The sequence below is a fragment of the Sciurus carolinensis genome, chromosome 12 (genome assembly GCF_902686445.1).
Source record: "Sciurus carolinensis chromosome 12, mSciCar1.2, whole genome shotgun sequence".
Taxonomy (NCBI): domain Eukaryota; kingdom Metazoa; phylum Chordata; class Mammalia; order Rodentia; family Sciuridae; genus Sciurus; species Sciurus carolinensis.
The window spans coordinates 11,091,272-11,112,191 of NC_062224.1; the positions used below are offsets into that span (position 1 = coordinate 11,091,272).

The following is a 20,920-nucleotide window of genomic DNA, read 5'->3' on the forward strand; positions in this document are numbered from 1 at the left end:
TATATTTAGAGGAACCGGGAAATTCCACCAGAAAACTTTTAGAACTCATAAGTAAATTCAGTAAAGTAGCAGGTTACAAGATCAATGCTCATAAATCCAATGCATTTTTATACATAAGTGATGAATCTTCAGAACGAGAATTTAGGAAAAGTAACCCATTTACAATAGCCTCAAAAAAATAAAATACTTGGGAATCAATCTCACAAAAGAGGTGAAAGACCTCTACAATGAGAACTACAGAACACTAAAGAAAGAAATTAAAGAAAATCTTAGAAGTTGGAAAGATTTCCCATGTTCTTGGATAGGAAGAATTAATATTGTCAAAATGGCCATACTACCAAAAGTGCTATACAGATTCAATGCAATTCCAATGAAAATCCCAATGACGTACCTTACAGAAATAGAGCAAGCAATCATGAAAGTCATCTGGAAGAATAAGAAACTCAGAATAGCTAAAGCAATCCTTAGCAGAAAGAGCGAAGCAGGGGGTATCTAAATACCAGATTTTCAACTCTACTACAAAGCAATAGTAACAAAAACGGCATGGTATTGGTACCAAAATAGACAGGTAGATCAATGGTACAGAATAGAGGACATGGACACAAACCCAAATAAATACAATTTTCTCATACTAGACAAAGGTGCCAAAAATATTCAATGGAGAAAAGATAGCCTCTTCAACAAATGGTGCTGGGAAAACTGGAAATCCATATGCAGCAGAATGAAATTAAACCCCTATCTCTCACCCTGCACAAAACTCAACTCAAAATAGATCAGGGACTTTGGAATCAGACCAGAGACCCTGCATCTTATAGAAGAAAAAATCTTCAACGTCAGCTTAGAATCAGACTTCCTTAACAGGACTCCCATAGCACACGAAATAAAAGCAAGAATCAATAACTGGCATAGATTCAAACAGATGCTTTCTCTCAGCAAAGGAAACTATCAGTAATGTGAAGAAAGAGCCTACAGAGTGGGAGAAAATCTTTGCCACTCATACTTCAGATAGAGCACTAATTTCCAGAATCTATAAAGAACTCAAAAAACTCTACACCAAGAATACAAATAACCCAATCAACAAATGGGCTAAGGAAATGAACAGACACTTCACAGAAGAAGATCTATAAGCAATCAACAGATATATGAAAAAATGTTCAACATCTCTAGTAATAAGAGAAATGCAAATCAAAACTACCCTAAGATTACATCTTACCCCAATTAGAGTGGCAATTATCATGAACACAACCAACAATAGGTGTTGGCAAGGATGTGGGAAAAAAGATACACTCATACATTGCTGGTGGGGTTGCAAATTAGTGCAGCCACTCTGGAAAGCAGTATGGAGATTCCTCAGAAAGCTTGGAATGGAACCACCATTTGACCCAGCTATCCCACTCCTTGGCCTATACCCAAAGGACTTAAAATCAGCATACTACAGAGATACAGTCACATCAATGTTCATAGCTGCTCAATTCACAGTAGCCAGATTGTGGAACCAATCTAGATGTCCTTCAATTGATGAATGGATAAAGAAACTGTGGCATATATATATATATATACAATGGAATATTACTCCGCCATAAAGAATGATAAAATTATGGCATTTGCAGGCAAATGGATGAAATTGGAGAATACCATGCTAATTGAGATAAGCCAATTTCAAGAAACCAAAGGATGAATGATCTTGCTGATAAGCAGATGATGACACATAATTGGGGGTGGGAGGGGTAGTGTTAGAGTTAGGGTTAGGGTTAGGGAGGTGGGCAAGAATAGAGGAAGGAAGGACTGTATAGAGGGAAAAGAGTGGTGGGAGTGGTGGGGGGAAGGGAAAAAAATAACAGAATGAATCAAACAATATTACCCTATGTAAATTTATGATTACACAAATGGTATGCCTCTACTCCATGTACAAACAGAGAAACAACATGTATCCCATTTGTTTACAATAAAAAAAATGAAATAGAAAGATCCCCAAATAAGCACTTAGAGATTTAAGAAGAAAAATATATAGTATGGTTATGAAAATGAAAACTACTCTGCAGCATATAAAAGAACATCTTTCTGATGCATGCAACAGTATAGATGGATCTCAAAATAACCATACCAAATGAAGGAACACAGCTGAAAACATGATATTGTTCTATGATTACATTTATATAATTCTTAAAAATACAATCTGATTCATACTGAGATGAAGCAGACTGTTGGTTGCCAAGATAAGGTTGAAGGGAGAGATGGATTACACAGGTGCATGAAGAAATTTGGGGAGAGGGGATGATAATGCTCGCTAACTTGATTATAGTGATAGCTTAACAGTGCATATACATGTCAAATTCTTCAAATTGTGCAATTTAAATATGTGTAGCTTATTGAAAATAAATTATACCTCAACAGAGTAGAAAAATAAAACTTTAATTGACATACAATTAACTTACTGAAGCAAATTATAGTTTTACTTTGTATCTTTTCAAGTGTTTGAGAAAAAGTTAAGATCATGAAACTGTCTAATGAATAAAACTATTCCTGTATATACTATATTCCTTAAATTGGTTTGTCATTCTTTTCTACCATGTAGTTCTATTTAGGATCTAATCTAGTCTATTACTCCTCAGAGAAGAAGTGAGGTCTACCAAAATACCAAATCACATTTTCTACAGTAAAAATATCCAAATTGAAAAATATCATTTGAAGAGTCATTAGTGAACTTTAAAAACAAATGCTAAGGTAGAAATATATGCACACTCTCTGTTAAAATAAATTCTAGAAGTAGGTGCTAAATGCAAAATCCAATTAGTAATTATTTGATTGATTGACATTGTCCTTCATGTCTCCATTAAGAGCCTTCCCTAAGAGCTGATGGTAGTTTAAATTTATAAGATGTTAGCTAAGTCATTTAGTATTACAAAATACTAAAGAAATAAAGAAATAAAGTCTATATGAAAAGGTATAGTAATGTGTTCATATAAATTGATGCATAAAAAATGGAAATTTTTTATGCAACCGAATTAGATAATTCCATCTCTATATATAATACATATACATGCTCATTTATATATATAAAATAACAAATATATGTGCATATATTATACACACCCTATATATACATATATGTATATACATACACACACACATGCACACACGCACACACAAACTTGGGAGGAAGTAGGTATAGAGAGTTTATATTTCAGAATAAAAGATCATGGTGAATATCTATAAAGGGCCATCTTATAGAAATCATCTCTGGGTAAATATCATTTTCATTATATAAGTTGGAGATGGTTTGGTAAGATTTCTGGATTCTGGTGTAAAAATCAAATCATACAAAATTCAGGAAATTTTGCTAGGCCACGTTTATTTGTACTGAGCAAGCTCTCTGAATCACACGCTGTCACCTGGGACCTGTGATATGGAAACAGCACCAGCTTCATTTCTAGAAGAATGGATGGCTGAGCTACTAAAGGAAAAAAATCAATACACATAATATGAAGCTTTCCAACCAATTATCCCCTCCACACACACACACCTCAATGACACCAATAACTTTTATAAAATAAAGGAATAAGGATTCCTTTGAGAGGAAATTTTGGGGCAGATTGTTTATAGGTACATCAGTTTTCTACTGCAGTGTTGTTGTATAAACACACCACCTCAAAACCAGTGGCTGAACATACTGAGCTTTACCTAGCCCCTCACTCTGTAGGCTGAATGTTTTCTTGGGTTCACTAACGAGGCCGTCAAGTTCCTGGCTTTCTCTCGGATCAGGTCATGGGAATACATGAGCCCGTGTTCCTTCCTTTCTGGAGCTGACTTGGGCAAGCTCTTTTCCTGTGCTGGCGGAGCGTCTGCTCATTTCCCATTGGCCAGAGCAGTCACGAGTCTGAATCCAGACCACACTGGGGTAACACCACACAGCTGTGCAGCACCACAAAGTGCTGACCATTTTCTGGGCTATTTTGTTTCCTTGATCTACTTACCTGACTGCAGTGTTTTCTTAATGTCATATTGCATCTTGATTAGCAGTATAAAATGTTATAATCAGTATATATGGTGTATCTCTCTGGATTCAGGGGGCTTCTGCTATGGTTTGACTCTGTACTCAGAATTCATATGTTGGAAGCTTAATACCTTACACGACAGAGCTGGGAGGTGGGGCCTAATAGGTGGTGGTCAGATGATGACAGGGAAAACAGACAGAGTGAGGGCAGGTAGTCATAAAAGTGAACCCAGGACCCGCTTGCTCTCACATTCCCTTGCCCTTCCACCTTCCATCATGGAATGAGTCTGCTGCATGAGGGCCTGTGTCAGATTCCTGCTCTTCAATAACTGTGAGAAATGAATTTTTTGGTTTATAAATTATCACATCTATGGTATTCTTTTGTATCAGCACAAAACAAATTAAGACAGCCTTCCTTAATTTGTTTTCAGCAATGAATCAAAGTTTTCAGTAAGCATACCATTTGTGTCTTTTGTTAAACTAGCCTCTAAGTATTTTGAATTTTGCAGTACTATGCATGCATTGTTTTATTAAATTGTACGTAGTTCATTGTTAATCACAAAGATATATGATTTACATTTCAATTGACCTTTTACCTGTTACTTTGCTAAAGTCACATTATTTGAGTAGTTTCTTCATAAATTTCTTTATATTTGCTATATGTCATAAGGAAATAAAACCTTTTTCTTCTTTGAAGATGGATATTTATTTCTTTTGTTTGCATTATTGCACTCGCTAAGATTTCAAGTGCAATGATTAATTTAAGTGTTAAAAAATAAAATAAACTTGCCTTATTCCTGTTCTAAGATAGAAAGCTTTTGATTTTTACCATGAGCATGATATAAGCTTGAGGTTTTCCTTAGATGCTTTTCCTTAGGTTGAGAAAGAGTCCATCTACTCTTAGTTTATAAAGAGCTTCTATAACCAATGAAAGTTGAATTATATTGATTATATTTCTTATTATATTTCTTATTTAATAAGAATTTTATGTGATTTTTCCATTTTATTCTCTTAATGCAGAGGATTAATATAATTGTCTTTAAATATTAGACCAATCTTGTATTCTTGAGGCAATCCCCACTTGGCTATGGTACATAGACCTTTCTGCATATTTTGGTAACATTGTATGAAGAAATTTGCAAGTCCATACATTTCTCTGACTAGGACGCATTTGTACCTTTGTGAATCTTCCATGTGAAATCCCTTGCCCAGGACAAGAGCGTGACCTGCAATCTGCTTCTAAGAAAGAGAGTGTGGCAAAGGTAGCAGAAGCACCCAATTATATATGAAGGAGGAGATTGTAGAGGGTTGTGACTTTCATCTTTCCGGGAAACACTCTCCCTTGGAGACTAAAGAAACAAGCTGGAGTTGATGAGCTGAGGTATGGAGTGGACCCCATGGCAAGCAGATTACAGCAGCCTCTGTCCTGCAGCCAACAAGAACTTGAGGCCTCACTCTAGTACCCTTGAGGGAATGCACACTGCCAACAACTCCTGAGTGGAAGGCAGATCCTTCCCAGTCAAGCCTCAGATGAGACCACAACCCAGTCTGAATCCTGATTGTAATCCTGTGGCTGTGAGATAGATGGCCAGCATCCACAGCAGAGAGGGCAGCTATATACCAATATACCAAATCACCAAATATATAATGCTCCCTTTTCTTCCTCCACCAAAAAGAAGAAGAAGAAGGAGGAGGAGGAGGAGGAGGAGGAGGAGGGGGAGGAGGAAGAAGAAAAAGAATGCATTGTTTTTAGGACTTTTAAATTTTTCCTCTGTTTTTTTTTTTTTTTTTTTTTTTTCATTTTTTCCCCCCAATGCTTCTTTTGCCTTAATGGATTAAGGGTCTGAAGTAATTAGGATTTTTGCTAAGACTTCTGCCACTATTGACTTTGGTATTTGTCAGTACTCTTGACTTTTAAAATTTCCACAGCTGTGTTCAATGTTTGTTTGTTTGTTTGTTTTGTTGATGCTGCTGCTTGATATTTAGCTCTTCATCAGGCTTTTCACTTTGGGCTCTTTTTGTTCTTTTGAAACCTCCTTGCAAAACTGAGGTCAAGCATATTCAAGCCACACATAAAAGGCAGGCTATTTGATTGAAAATAAACTTTTTAAAAATTCAGTAAACCAAAAAGGGAGCTTTTTTTTTTTTTTTCACTTTTTAATTTGTAGGAAGTGTCTCACACAACTTTGGAGAACAGAGTAAACTTATCTAGTCTTTTCAAAAATTTCAGACTTGATATTGTGAATTCTTGTTAGTAGTGCCAAGAGCTTAACTCATTATTTCTCTCAAGATAGTAGAGACTCCAAGGACACAGGAACTTCAGCTGCCAGTCATGATTTTCCAAAATATTAGATAGTCCTATAGGCTTTTACTTCAGAATTTCGCTGTACTTGAAATTTATATATATATATATATATATATATATATATATATATATATTCTATCATAGAATTTGAGATATCCTTACTTTAACAATTATGTAGATGCTTATAGAATTATTAAAAAGTATTTTTTTCAGATTGAGAGATAATTGTGCATCTTCATCTTTTATTGCCACAAACATGGCCAAACTGGAGATTCCAGCAAGGGGTGATGGGGTTTAGAAAAATAAAGACCCACACACAGATTGTGAAGATAAAGGTAGGATCAGGTGGAGCTCTGCTCTCTGATGGAGAAGCAGGTTTAAAGAAAGTTATCACATCTATGGTATTCTTTATTTATATATGTCTCATTATCAGGTTAAAGACTACGTAAGCATTATTCTTTGTGTTCAGGAGAGTTACAGACTAGAAACATCTATGCAGCTTTCCCACATTTGGAATTCACAGTTGCAGTGTGCAATGTTAGGAGTTGTGTGTAGTGCTCAAGGAGGTTCATTGTCGAGAGTTACTGTTGGAAGGGTAGGCTCAGGAGTACCAGAGCTGGTGAAACACTGTGGTTGTCTAGCATGAGAATTCCTCTACCTCTGGAAGCGATGTGCCTGAGATCAAGATCTAAGCCCGATAAGACTCTCGCACAGAGACTCCCTAGGAGGGGTGTTACCATAGCAACTGCACATCCTCTGTCCTTTTTACAGAAACATTCCCAGGCACCAGGCATGCCACAAGCATGAGGTCAACAGAGACCCCCAATCTCAGTTGTTGCTCTCTCATTCTCTACTCTTCACATTTTACGATAATTTTTAAGTCTGTATTTCTAGCCCTTCTTCTCCTGCAACACTGAACACTGTGACTGATCGGATGGTCAGTGTCATGATTGTGATTGAGAAGCAGACGAAATAGCATCAGGAACTACAGAAACAGCAATAATAGCTATGGCAATGAAAAGGATCAACGGCATGCCCTCGGACCTAATTCCATTGATACTTAATCCCAAGTCATCAAGTAGATGCTGATTTTTTTTTAATTGTGCAATGTGTCTTTTTGAAAGTTTCAATATCAGATTTTGACAATCTATGTTGTAATCTTAATGTTCAGCATTTCATAGTTCCAATAATTCTAGGCTTTTAATCTGTTTTGATGAGAATCCTTTATTCCATGCCAAAGCAATACATACAAAAATTGATGTTTATATGTAGAAAGTCTAATTTTAAAACCATGGTGAAATAACATAGATTGAGCTTCAGAGCCTCATTGTTTTCTATTTTCAATAGTATTTGCCCTTTATAAAGAGTAACATTTCATATAAACTGTTATCCTTGCTATGCCAAATATACAGGTCTTACTAAACTAAATCCTTCCTTTACCATTTATTGGTATTAATTTTACCCCTAATTACTTTTATAGGTTGTTTCCCTCATTAATTTAAGTGATGGAAGTCCTTTGTTTAATATAGCAGAGTCAATAAAAAGAGTATTCATCTGTATCTAATCAATGTCTACTAGAACATGCCAGATGTAATATTACTATAAACTCTGGTGCAAAAGATATCCACAACTCTGCACCTTTTCTACCTTTTCTTTTTAAAAAATTTTAATAGCACAATTACTGAGGAAATTTAATGGCAATAAAATCTCTGTGGTGCCACAAATCATGGTTGCTAAGAATCCCATGAATCTCATTCTGTCATTTGAAGAGACATCATTGAGGATGTCGTTCACTGTGTCCCAATAATTCCTCCTATCGGCACCCCCTAAGATAAATTCCCTCAGTACTAGGACCACTAAGTGTTGTACTCAAGTTGAGCAACTGACTTGCTTTTGATCCAATAGACATTATTAAGTGGCGTGTCCTGTAATATAACTTGGGAAATTTTCCAGTTTGCATTGTCTGGAAACTGAGAAACAAGTGAATGGTCCAATAGAAGTAGTGGTTCTGTAGCTTTGGCTCTAGATTAGGAATATTTTTGAAATCCTTAGAAATCTAAGAGGGTGAGGGCTCGACCTCAGGTGACCACCTGAGGTCAGATTTTCAGGGGTGAGGAACCCGGTCATCTGTATTTTAATCTGCAACTGTGGTTGAGGAACATTGACACCCACTGAGTTGTCCAGGATCAGGGAAACTTTTAGCTGCATACCTATGTCCACTATGCCTCCACTGGTCTTTCACCAGCAGTTTTAATGTGCCATCTCTTAGATTTTACACTCTTACAAGTTGTCTCATACAACTCTCATAATCAGGTGAGCAATATCACAGGATGGATTTGAACACAGAAAAGTATGCTCAGTAAAGATTTTGGATTTGGTTCTTAAACTAGGAATACAAAGCACAAAATTCTTTCATGTCACTATATCAGCCAACCAATGAATGATTATACATTTATTTGAAATCATGTGTCATTTCTTTCTGCTTAGTAATAATTGCCGGAATTTAAAGTATGAATAATAAAGGTTATTCGAATGCTTTCTAATGAGAACTATATTGATAAAAATATTACAGAATGGGATCGATCAAGACAAAAATATCTTGCACTTCATAGTGGTTACAAATGAAGCCACAAAATTCAGAAAAAGTAACAATCTCCATCATTTATACCCCCTCAAAAATACTATTTTGATGTTGCACAAAGTCACAAATTTACATTTGCCATCATAAGCATAAATCAACAATACTTCAATTAAATAAGATATGAAATTTGTGAGGCTAGAATATTGGTCTCTGAACCTAAAATAGTGCTTGGCATATTAGGTACTCAATAAATAAATTAAATTTATGAATGCATAAGATCTATATATGAGCAAATAGAAACACCTAAAGAAATTCTTATTTTGTCCACATTATTATGTGCATATCAATATTTATGATTATGTAAGTTACCTTTAGACACATTCATATATTCAGAATAAAGAAGAAAATGTAGTCAAATTAGAAAGAAATGATATATGCTTAAAAGTGGTTGCCAGTATAATTTGGAGAAAAGGAGCAAAATATGTTTTCATCTTTTTATAGGTCTCAAAGTTACTATTTATTTCTGCTTTGTAAATAGGGAAAAATATCTTGAATGACAGAGTATGGATCACAATGAATATTTTACAGTTTTACCATAAAAAGTATACTAGCCAAGGTAAACTTGTTGAAAATTATACCTATCCATTGATGGTGTTTTTAAAACAATATTTGAGAGTGAAGGGGTAGAGAAATATTGAGATTATATTTCAGGCTAAAAGCCTATTTTACATTCACCTGCCACTTAATAAAGAGGCCTGCGTCAGTAAAGCAGAAAACACTTGAAGTTGGTTACATTTCAGTCCTAATGGATCTGGATGCCAAGCGTTCTTCTCTCTCTACTTGGGAAGGATCCAAAGAATGATTTAGGCCAGCCACACTTCAAGTAAAATTCTGCCTTGCTTAACTGCTCAGCAAATTTCAAAGGACAGGATTCCAAAACAGAAAAAAGAAAGAAAAAAAAAAAAAAACAGAGACGATAAAACAAGATGATCTGCATTGCTTTATTTTTATGGTTTCTAATTGACAGGCTTCTTTTATGGAGAATGTTGATGTGTAACCAGTTACTCTTGCTGCATTTGATGGAGATGGCCAGAACAGGAAAATCTAAAACAAACAAAAAAATGCTCTCTTGAGTTCCTCATCTACCCAAACCATATTTTGTGTGATACCTGAGTTTCCTGCACATCTTCGGAGAATTCAAAATCCAGAGGAAAGGCTGTAACACGTGGTGAAGATGCACTGTTAGGATGAAGTGCCCACTGAGCTTTAGGTCCTCACTGGGGAGCTACACAAAGCCCCTTTTTCTTCTAGTCAGTGTTAATAGGTTTTGGGTACTTCATGATCACAGTTGGAAAGGAACTATTCTTCATGTCACAATCCTGTTCTCAAAGAGGAGAGCCACCCTATTTCCGTTGGTGAAAGCACAGCCCCAATTTTCTCGGCTTTGTGGTAGTGGTTCCAGGTGGACAGGTTGCAGAGCAGCCAGGCTGCAGTGCAGGCACATCTCATGTCAGAGCTGAGTGTGCTTTGTAGCTGTGCCACAGGACCACAGCTGAGAAACAGGACCAGGCATGAGGCTCACTGGCTACTAATGGTACATTTACAGATTCCTGTCAAATGTCCTTTTCTTTCAGCAACAAGTAGAACACTGGAGCTGTCCGGGCATGGAGGTCCCAGATGGAAGTGACAGAGAGGAACTTCTATGGGAAATGTGGGTCTCTTGTGTTTGTCCCCCCACTCTAGACAAGTCAAAGCAATGTTTAACCAGGTCAATACGGAGCTAATTCATCCAGATGTGGGAAGGAACCTAAAGGCAATTAGAAATTCTATTTCTACAAATACTTTCTCTCCAATATAAATTTAGGGTAACCATGTATTCAACTGATATCTGAAAGGTAAGGATTATGTAGATGGCAGGAATCTTGGACTGGGTCCCTTTCCTAGTATATGATGTGTTTAATTGAACCAGTGGCACAGAAGCCCAAATATAGGAAATGAATTGCATAAAACGCTACACTAGTTTCTGACAGAGCCAGATATAAAACTGTTGACAGTTCAATATGTAGTTCACTGCCTGACTCCATTAGAACACAAGATAGCACTAAAAACCTCCCTAATTCCATTATAGCAAAACTGACACTGTAATTAGAACTTTATTTTTTCTTTTATATAATATCTCTAGAAAAGCTTTTGATAGACTTGGAAGAAATTATAAACTCATCTCCTGGAGGTGGATTATATTTTTAACATCTTTATAAAAGAGACTTTGCAGTGAAAGAGAAACAAGAATATGTAGCTATTGAAATAGAGCTCAGCACTCATAAGCATAGAAACATACCCAAAGAAGGTTATAAAATCTTTCCAGGAAATAGTCTTTGTCTAATAATCAAACTGAAAGACTCCAACTGTTGAAGAGAGAATTTTAAATGACAAGATGTAGCATTCATTTATATGATTGGAAAATGTGCTAAAGTTCTGGAACAATTACCAATCGTAGTTCATTAGTGACATTTGTAGATTTCTGGGAAACAGATGAAAGGTGGTCAGTAACACATAGTGAAACATTCCTAAACCAAACAGCTTGATCAGAACAAGATACAGCAGTAAGTAATCTAGTGTGGTTAGAAGCATGCTGTGAAAATGGCATAATTTGCATATCACTTTTTAAAAATTAGCAACTAAACAGTGTTCCCAGGCTGTGTTAAAGAACTTGAAGCACAGAAGCAGTAATGGGAATAATATCCTTTTGATACAACTAGGAGGAAATTGCTTTTGAAACCTGTCATAAGCAAGATATGGTAGCATGAAAGCCATCTTTTCAGTAGCTTCTATAAAAAGACTGCCTAGTAAGAGTACCTGGAGTCATAATTAATTCTGACCAGCAACAGGCAGAGTCTGGGACTGAACCTATTTTAGGAAGAAAAACTGAAACTTGACTGGAAAATAAGATAAGGATACTTGGTAAGTTGAATTAAAGTAAAATAGTTGATGAACTATTTGCTGGTTATTTCATTTAATGTTTCAGTAAAAATACAAGATTGGAGGACTAGTTTAATAATCCATAAATGAGTTAAATACTCTCTGGTTTAAAGTGCATAGTTTGCTCTCATTGTGTTCCCAGCATGCCAGAGCTAAGTCTACCAATAGACCTCCTGGGGTTGAACTCAGGGTCAGGGTTCTCAACCTTCTGGAATTTCTCCTTAAGTCATGTGTCAAGAGGCCCTGATGATTGAATGAAGATTATGAACATCATTTCAGTTCCCAGTCCCAAAGCCCTCCTGATGCCAGTGCTAGATCAGTGTTTCACTCCCCAGAGCCACCTGCCGATCAGCCCTGTCCCCAACCTCTGGGGCAGATACACCCTCAGATTAGGGCTCTTGTTAGATTCCAGGATATCACAGCATCTTACTTATTGCTAAATATTTCCTTTCCTCAAAGGATTAAACTGCTTCCCCACCGTTCTGGAACCGCAAGAACCTACTATGAATAATCTTCTTTCCTACAAACACCAACTTTTCCTGACCATCATATGGGATTTGTTTACCTTGTATCTTACTGAATCAGCATATTGGTAAGTCTTTTTACCTTGTGATTCCTAAGGTTGACACCGTCATTTCTTCAATTGGCCTCCCTGGCAAGGTAAATTTTTTCTCAAATTACATTGTGCATAAGAAGTATGTGAAGTAAGGGTAGGGACTATTAAACTTCAGACCCCTGGGGGTTGTTGTAATGTGTTCTGATCAGTAGGTTAGATTTGTGATTCAGAAATCTGCACTCTTAACAAGCTGTCCAAATGCTTTTAATGCAATTGAAACCATTATTAAATATCGCACTAGGGAATTATAGCTTCTCAACAATGAGTTCCTATATGTCCCATCTCAGTATATTATGATCCTAGATGTGAATGCCTCAAGGCTGTGGAAAACATAGGGTAAGGGAGAGGTTTTTATTTTCACTGTTTCGTTTTTTTGCTCTTTTCAAATTTTTTTGGTAACAAATTTCTGAAAACCATATATAATTTTCAGTTCATTTTCTTTGATACTCAAAAAATAAGGAGTAGTGATTAAATGTGAATTTGAGGATCACAATATTTTTTTTGAATTAAAGTTTCACACACAGACTAGCTTCAGAACTTATAACAAGTCACTTCATTTTTCTGAACCTTAATTTTCTCATTTCAAAACAAGGCATAAAGTCAATTCACAGAATTGTAGAGAGAATCAAATGGGGCTCTCCACAGGTAAATCTTGTCACCGTGTTGAAGGCTAGGAAACCCCTGATTCTTGAAAATTGTACAGAGTCCTCTACTTTCCAGGACAGCTTGCCCCTCACCATAATTCATAAGTGCCTTTTCTGGCCATCAGATCTTTAAGTACTGGGCTTTCTGAGAGAGGAGAAGGATAACTTCCCGGAAGAAGTGCAGGAGCTAGAAAAGTATTCAGGAGACAGGATTCTAAGGATGCTTGGTCACTGAGTGGGTAGGAGAGTTAGATATGAGAGTTTATTCACATGGGACACTCCCCTATGATATAAAATTGAACGCCCAGGAAAAATAAAAGCCTCAGGGCACCACACCTTTGCAGGAGAACCAGGAAGCAGCACCCAGCTAGAATTGCTCTTCCAAGTTTGCAAAATGAGAGTCACTCAAAGTGAAGTAGAAATGCTAGAATTGCCTAGGAAGGTAAAAAAAAAAAACGAAAACCAAAGAAGTGGATATACAGGAGAGGGTATGAAAACTTACAGGTCAACCACGTTTTCCAAGAAGGCCTCCAGGGATACAGCACTTACCAAACTGATTAGCTATGCACTAGCGAGAGAGTACCAACACACACTGGAAGTGTTGTTCTCTTCAAGAGACCATGTCTGACAGCCGCACATGCTTGTAATCTGGGTCCCTTGATAGCATGAAGTCGAGAGACCAGTTAGTGCTAAATGACAATAATAGTAATGAAGTGTAAGGTAAATCCAATTTTTGTAATACCACACAGGATAAGAGACAGAACTCTGGAGCCTGACCTACACAATTCTATGGAGATGGTTCATATTCAATTACATGATGAAATATAATCAAGAACATTGATCACAATAAAAATCGAGGATTGATAATTAGGTAGCTGATGAGATATAGAATTCATTGTCTGAATTATAGAATAGGTATCCAGGAGAAAATATCCTGCTCTACCACAAATATATATATAGTAATAATTCCTCTAGAACCTCTTCAAAGAAACATAGGGATATTTACAGGAGTATCTGTATCCCAGGGGTAGCTGGATGTATCAGGAACCCCCATGCAGAGCCCGTGTACACTTGGCACCTGAGGAGAGGAAGCACTTTCATGAAAATCTCTTGGAGTAGGGGCCATGTCAGCCACGACTATCTCATACTGTCTAGAGAATCTATAGAACATTACAGTGTGTACTTCCCTCACCCTAGGCATGTGCCAGAATCAACATGCTTATTATAATAGCAAAATTAAATTGTCTGATCCATGAGCATGGTCTAATTTCATTTTATATATTTCTTTGATTTCTTTTTTCAAAATGTAGTTTAATGTAGGGGTCTTTAACATCTGCTGAATTTATTCCAAAAACGCTTCTCTAAATTATAAAGCCTTTACAAAATATTGTCTTTACATTCACATTTCTTTTTCAAACTCTTTGTTCCTAGAGTGTAAGACTACTATGTCTGTGGTCTCTTGACCACCATACTATTTTCACTTGTTGGTACTGACAGTTGCTTTGTAAATATGTATATATGAAAATGCAGATGACAGTGATTCGAGAATGAAGGTACTTACATCTTTTTCTTTTCAATTGCCATAAAGATCAGAGAACTTTATTTTGCCTCATCACAATGTCTACTTATTTTACAATATGCTCACACTCACGTTTTTCTATGGCTTTGCAATTTCTAATTAGCTTGTTTGAACAATGTAGTCTTGCTGATATTCCATTTCTCTTAACGTTCATATGGTTCAACTTAATAGGTTTACTTTAAGATCTTACTTTAGGAAAACTTTCTGGAGAACAGAAGACAATCTCATGGACACTTTTTAAAAAATCCATTCTAGGGTAAAACTGGTAGAACAGACAATAGTTTTGTAATCTTGTATGGGTTCCTTAGTAAGGATCAGTTTTTTTGCATATTCAATGGGTTGGAAAGAGCCTGCCTTGCAAGATAGTCTTCAGGAAGTTAAGCACATAGTAAATGTTAACTGTTATTCACATTATTATTATAAAGCGAATTTTGTCCTTTAAAATATCCCAATGAAGCCAGATGTGGTGGTGCATAATTAAAGTCCCAGAGACTGAGGAGGTTGAGGCAGGAGGAGGAACAAGTTGGAGATCAACCTCAGTAGTGAGACTCTATCTTATAATAAAAAAAAAAAAAGGGATGGGGATGCAGCTCAGTGGTAAAACAACCCTGGGTTCAATTTCCCATACCAAAATAAAATAAAATAAAATAAAATAAAATAAAATAAAATAAATAAGTAAATAAATAAATAAATAAATGCAATGAAATAGATAAGGGTGGATTATACATTCATTTTTCAAGTGTATTTCAAGGATAAATTTGTTTATTTAAATAGAAGAATCTTCAAATTTTTATCCCAGTTATTTGCAAATAAACTCTATTAAACTCTCATTGGCTGACATTTTGCATATACGATTTGCTCCTGAGTTCATGCTCATGATATGCACAAAGATAAATATAAACCAAATAAATAATGCACACAGTATACTGTGACAATATTCTTCCTATATTTAATTTCAATATAAATCAATGAGAAAAATGTCAACACTATAATCAAAAAATGGGCCAAGTAATAATAAACAGTACATAGGAGAAAAAGCAAATGACAAGTAAACGCATAACAATTCTATTGCCTCAGCAATAAAAGAGGGAAAATTATAACACTAGTAATACATGATTTTCATTACAAAACTAATGTGATTTAAAAGTCTAATACTCTGTATTAGCACAAATGCAGAGAAATGGACACATATACTGATGATGAAGATGAAAAATAATGCAAACCTTCTGAATGGCGGTTACCAACATATATTAAAGCAATACAAACATTTTGACTCAGGCCACTTCTAGGAATATTCCTCAAGGCAAGGTTAAAAAATAAGTATAAAGATCTATATTGAAGGGCACTTACCACCACATTTTATAATACAAATAAAGAATAGCTTAAAAATCTAATAGAAAATTGGTCCTATAAATTATGATAAAGTCAGAATTTAGAAGACTGTATAGTATGTAGTATTGAGCATAAACATTCAAGTAGCCATTATGTAGCATTAGGATCCCATATTTGAAGTGTGTACAGAGATGTTATCTCTTTTTTTCTTGCACTTGGGGATCAAACTAGATGTCTATTGTATTAAGGATATTTTTCTCTTCCCCATACTCTTTTTTCTTTTATAATAAAGTTATTGTATTAAAAACTGTGGAGCTCAGGCACACTTATTTATTTTGAGAACCATGTTATGGTCAAATTCTGGAGGCTTTAGGATTCTTAAATCCACCAATTCTTTTCATAAAATTGATATAATTTCTATAACATTTATCTCCCATTAAAAACTTATGAGAATGATGCTTAAGGAGATCAGAATCTATAGCTTTCATCTAACTGGGAAGAATAAATGGATCTTCCACAGGGCAATGCCCTGTGTAAAAATGGAAGTTTAGTGTCTACCTGAAGGAATGGTTGTTAACTGGACCATATCGTTAATACCATCAGCCGAATTTTCCTGGAGAGTCAGAGAGTCATGCGGAGGAAATCATGGCATTAGAATAAGTGGCCTTCTATTGCAAAACTGGACATGAATAATTTTCATAAAGTATTATTTAGCCTAGTTTTACAAAAGCTCTTTTAGTGACCACAAAATTAATTTCCTGGCATTGAGCATCCATGAAAGATAAAGATCTATTCGCCTGCTGTGTTCACAGTAAGTGCTGTTCTGCATTGATATTAACTGAGTTTCAGAGGACACCACTAATAACACAGGACAAGAGGTTGATAATAATAATAAACACATACCTTCGGATCATATGATTCTTCTGAGATATGTTCTGAATACTTCATAACATTTATTAGTTGTTTAATATTCAGATTTTGAAGAAAATTTTGTACCTTCATAAAATCTGATTTTTTTGCAATAATAGATGTTAGAACTCATAACCTCTTAATTTCCTTGTGTATAAAATTGGGATAATAATTCATACACTGTAGATTATCAAATTCAGTCATATATAGAAAGCTCTTAGCATGTCATCTGTCAACTTATTTTATAAAAGTAATCAACTCTTGAAATAATTTAATATCATTTGATAACATGAACTTATACTTTCCAATCTGTAAAGCTACCCAGTGAAAAAGAGTAAAATGACTGTCATGCAAACTTTGAGTCATTATTCTACTATGCTGGTATGAGGATAGATTGCACAAACTGAAAAATGACTATATATTTGTTAAGGGTAGGCTTCTTTTCCCCCACCTTCTCTCTCTCTCTCTCTCTCTCTCCTCTCTCTCTCTCTCTCTCTCTCTCTCTCTCTCTTTCTCTCTCTCTCTCTCTCTCTCTCCTCCCTCCCTCCTCTCTCTCTCTCTCTCTCTCTCTCTCTCTCTCTCTCTCTCTCTCTCTCTCTCTCGCACACACATGCACAGTGGACAGTAATACCCAACCTAAGAAGATGAAATTTATTAATTCTGCATAACTTTTCAGTAGGAGTACAGTATCAACTGGGTATGTACAATGAATGTGTGAATAAGTTCCTGGCATACAAATAGACCTGATTTGGGGACTAGCCAGTCACCCAAGCACTGTGCATCCTTTACCTCCAGGGGAAGGGAGGGAGGGAGGGAGGGAAGGGGAGAGAAAGAGAAGGAGATGTTGACCTTGTTTTTCAAAGAGTGACGAAATGTAAGAATACAGTTGTCTACCTAATGCCAAATTGACCCACATGGAGGAAGGAAAGGGAAATAAGTCCCCATTGCCTACCCAGATACTGAAAAATAAATGCTGTGGAAAAAGTAACATCTGACTCCCCAAATATCTGAAGTCTCTCTAGCCATGGAAATTAACCTAAATCATTGAAATACTTATGGAAAAGTTTAGTAGCATGCTCGTTTATAGGTTAAAATAGGTTAATGTTCAATATCCAAATTGAGTGTCATAGTAAATTATAGAATATTCTTCTAGGAAGACGTTTGATCTTAGTGCGACATTATTATCTGCTTGTGTTGGATTCTGTGGTGGACTTGTCATTCACCAGACTGGCCAGTTCAGTCTTTGGAATTCCATATTCACTTTCTCATACTTCTCTCCCACAGGCCCTTTTTATCATCAATCTTTGTAGTCTCGTCCTTGATGTACACATGATCATGTTTCTTCTGCAATTTTTTGGCACTTACTTTAGAGCTTCACAAAATGCATAAGTTTTCCTCCAAAATTTTAATGAACAGCTAAAAGTTAAACAAGAAGCATGATTTTGGAGCATACGGGGTCAGAATAACAACATAAATTTTATATATTAAGAAGAAAGCACAGCTATTTAACCCAGCACATAAAGATGATTTAGTTGGTAATTTGATAGGCTCGCCACTTTATATTCTGCTGAAAGAAAATAATATAAAGACATTTTCTTAAAAATAATGCATATTGCCTGGTGTGGTGGTCCACACTTGTTATCCCAGTGACTCCAAGGCTGAAGCAGGAAGGTCTCAAGTTCAAAACCAACCTCAACAACACAGCAAGGCCCTACGCAACCCAGTGAGACCTTGTCTCAAAATAAAAAATAAAAAATGGGCTGCAAATTAGTGCAGCCACTCTGGAAAGCAGTGTGGAGATTCCTTAGAAAACTTGGAATGGACCTACCATTTGACCCAGCTATCCCACTCCTCGGCCTATACCCAAAGGACTTAAAACCAGCATACTACAGAGATACAGCCATCAATGTTCATAGCTGCTCAATTCACAATAGCCAGACTATGGAACCAACCTAGATGCCCTTCAATTGATGAATGGATAAAGAAACTGTGGTATATATATACAATGGAATATTACTCAGCTATAAAGAATAATAAAATTATGGCATTTGTAGGCAAATGGATGAAATTGGAGAATATCATGTTAAGTGAGATAAGCCAATCTCAAAAATCCAAAAGACAAATGATCTCACTGATAAGTGGATGATGACACGTAATGGGGGGTCGGAGGGGGGCAAGAATGGAGGAAGGAGGGACTGTATAGAGGGAAAAGAGGGGTTGGAGTTGGGGGAATGAAAAAAATAACAGAATGAATCAAACATCATTACTCTATGTAAATGTATGAATATGCAAATGATATGCTGTTACTCCATGTACAAACAGAAACAACATGTATCCCATTTGTTTACAATAAAAATGAATTAAAAAAAAAGATGGGCTGGGGATGTACCTCAGTGTTAAGTGCCCCTGGATTCAATCTCTGGTAGCAAAGGGGGAAAAAATGCATATTATTGATGAAATCCTTCAAGACAAATTTCATGTAAGGTGGTAGTTTTGGTCTCAGCTTCAGAGGACACAGTTCTATGCTCAGTGAAGTAAGGCTATTTTTACCTATTGCCTCTCTTATTATAAAAACATAAAGGTAATCAAATAGTGAGACTTCACAAATGTGCAGTGTACACTCATAACCTCTGGTTCTTCATCTTCCACTACCTCTTCATTTCTTTTTTCTCTTCTGATTCTTACATTTTATTTTAGCTTGCTTGACTCACCTAGAACTGTTATCAGAAAGTTGCCAGTGATAGGTGTGTGTGTGTGTGTGTGTGTATCTGTTACATCTCTTCTTGCATGTCCTCACCAGTACTTAGTATTATTGAATACTTCCTCTTTAAAATAGCACCTTTCATTAGCTTCTGTGATACATTGTGTTTGCTTTCTTCAATGTCTGATCATTCTGAATCATTTCTAAGGCTCAGTCTCCTGACACCAAATGTTAAAATTCTTCCAGGTTTTCTTTGAACCTTCTTCTTTTTGTAAGTTTCCTCATATATATATGCTGCTTTAAATGCTACCTGTATGAAGATTGTTTTGACCTAAATATTTCCAGCCCTGAGAACATTTAAGGACTTCAGACCACACATTCAACTCTCTATTTACATGTAAAGATACCAGAGACACCTGATAATCTATGTGGAAGTCAGACCTCTCCTAATGAGAACAGTTTTATGTTCTCTCAGTTAACCAAGTCTTCATTAAAACCCCACCTTCCTCACCATATCTAACCCATCTCTAAGTCATGCTGACTGTAATTTCCAAGTATCTTGAGAAGCCACATACTTCCCTGCATCTTCATGGCTGCCATCTTTATCTCCATCTTGTTTTAGTCTCCCGAATGGTGTCCCCAGACCATTCATACTTCAGTTTTTACATAGAAGTCCAATGGTCATTTAAAGTCTGAATCAAATTATATCATCATTCCATTTAAAATACTCCATATTTTTCATTATGTAGAATAAATGACAAACTCCTTTTCTTTGTCTTGTTTAACCAAGCAGGGAATCTCTAGTCCCTAGTAAAATAACTGACACACAAAAGGTAATATATATTTTTAAATGAATTACTTGCATACTACATATTTTTTGAGATTTTTTCCCTCCAATACCTTATTTCAGTTCTCAAGAAGAGAACTAATTTCTCCCAGTCCAAGTGACATATAGGACCACTACTGGTAGTGATAAGGTTCCAAATGATATTCATTGATAATATTAATAGCAGCATCCCTGATGGCACTGATGTGGAAAAGCAGTTTATTGATGAAAATTTCCAGAGTATGTTATATTTCTGAAGCAATGCTTTCTATAGCTAACTTCTATTTTTCCTGGAGAGTTGAAAATTTTCAAGTCTATTCTATTTCAATAGAGGTGGGCACTATTTCCCAGATTTGAAGACTTATCCATCTCACTGTAATATTCTTAAATAATCTTTTTTCTGTTCATGTGTGTGTGTATGTGTGTGCATGTATGTGTGTTGGATCATTTTTGT

At 35.9% G+C, this 20,920-nt stretch overlaps 1 long non-coding RNA gene across 1 annotated transcript; it reads left to right on the forward strand.

The window, feature by feature from the left end:
* The first annotated feature begins 11,731 nt into the window (after window positions 1-11,731).
* LOC124961550 (uncharacterized) lies at window positions 11,732-18,357 on the forward strand. The gene is made up of 3 exons (XR_007104282.1): window positions 11,732-11,841; window positions 12,319-12,451; window positions 18,224-18,357. It is a non-coding gene; the product is annotated as an uncharacterized LOC124961550 (long non-coding RNA).
* The last annotated feature ends 2,563 nt before the right edge of the window (window positions 18,358-20,920 follow it).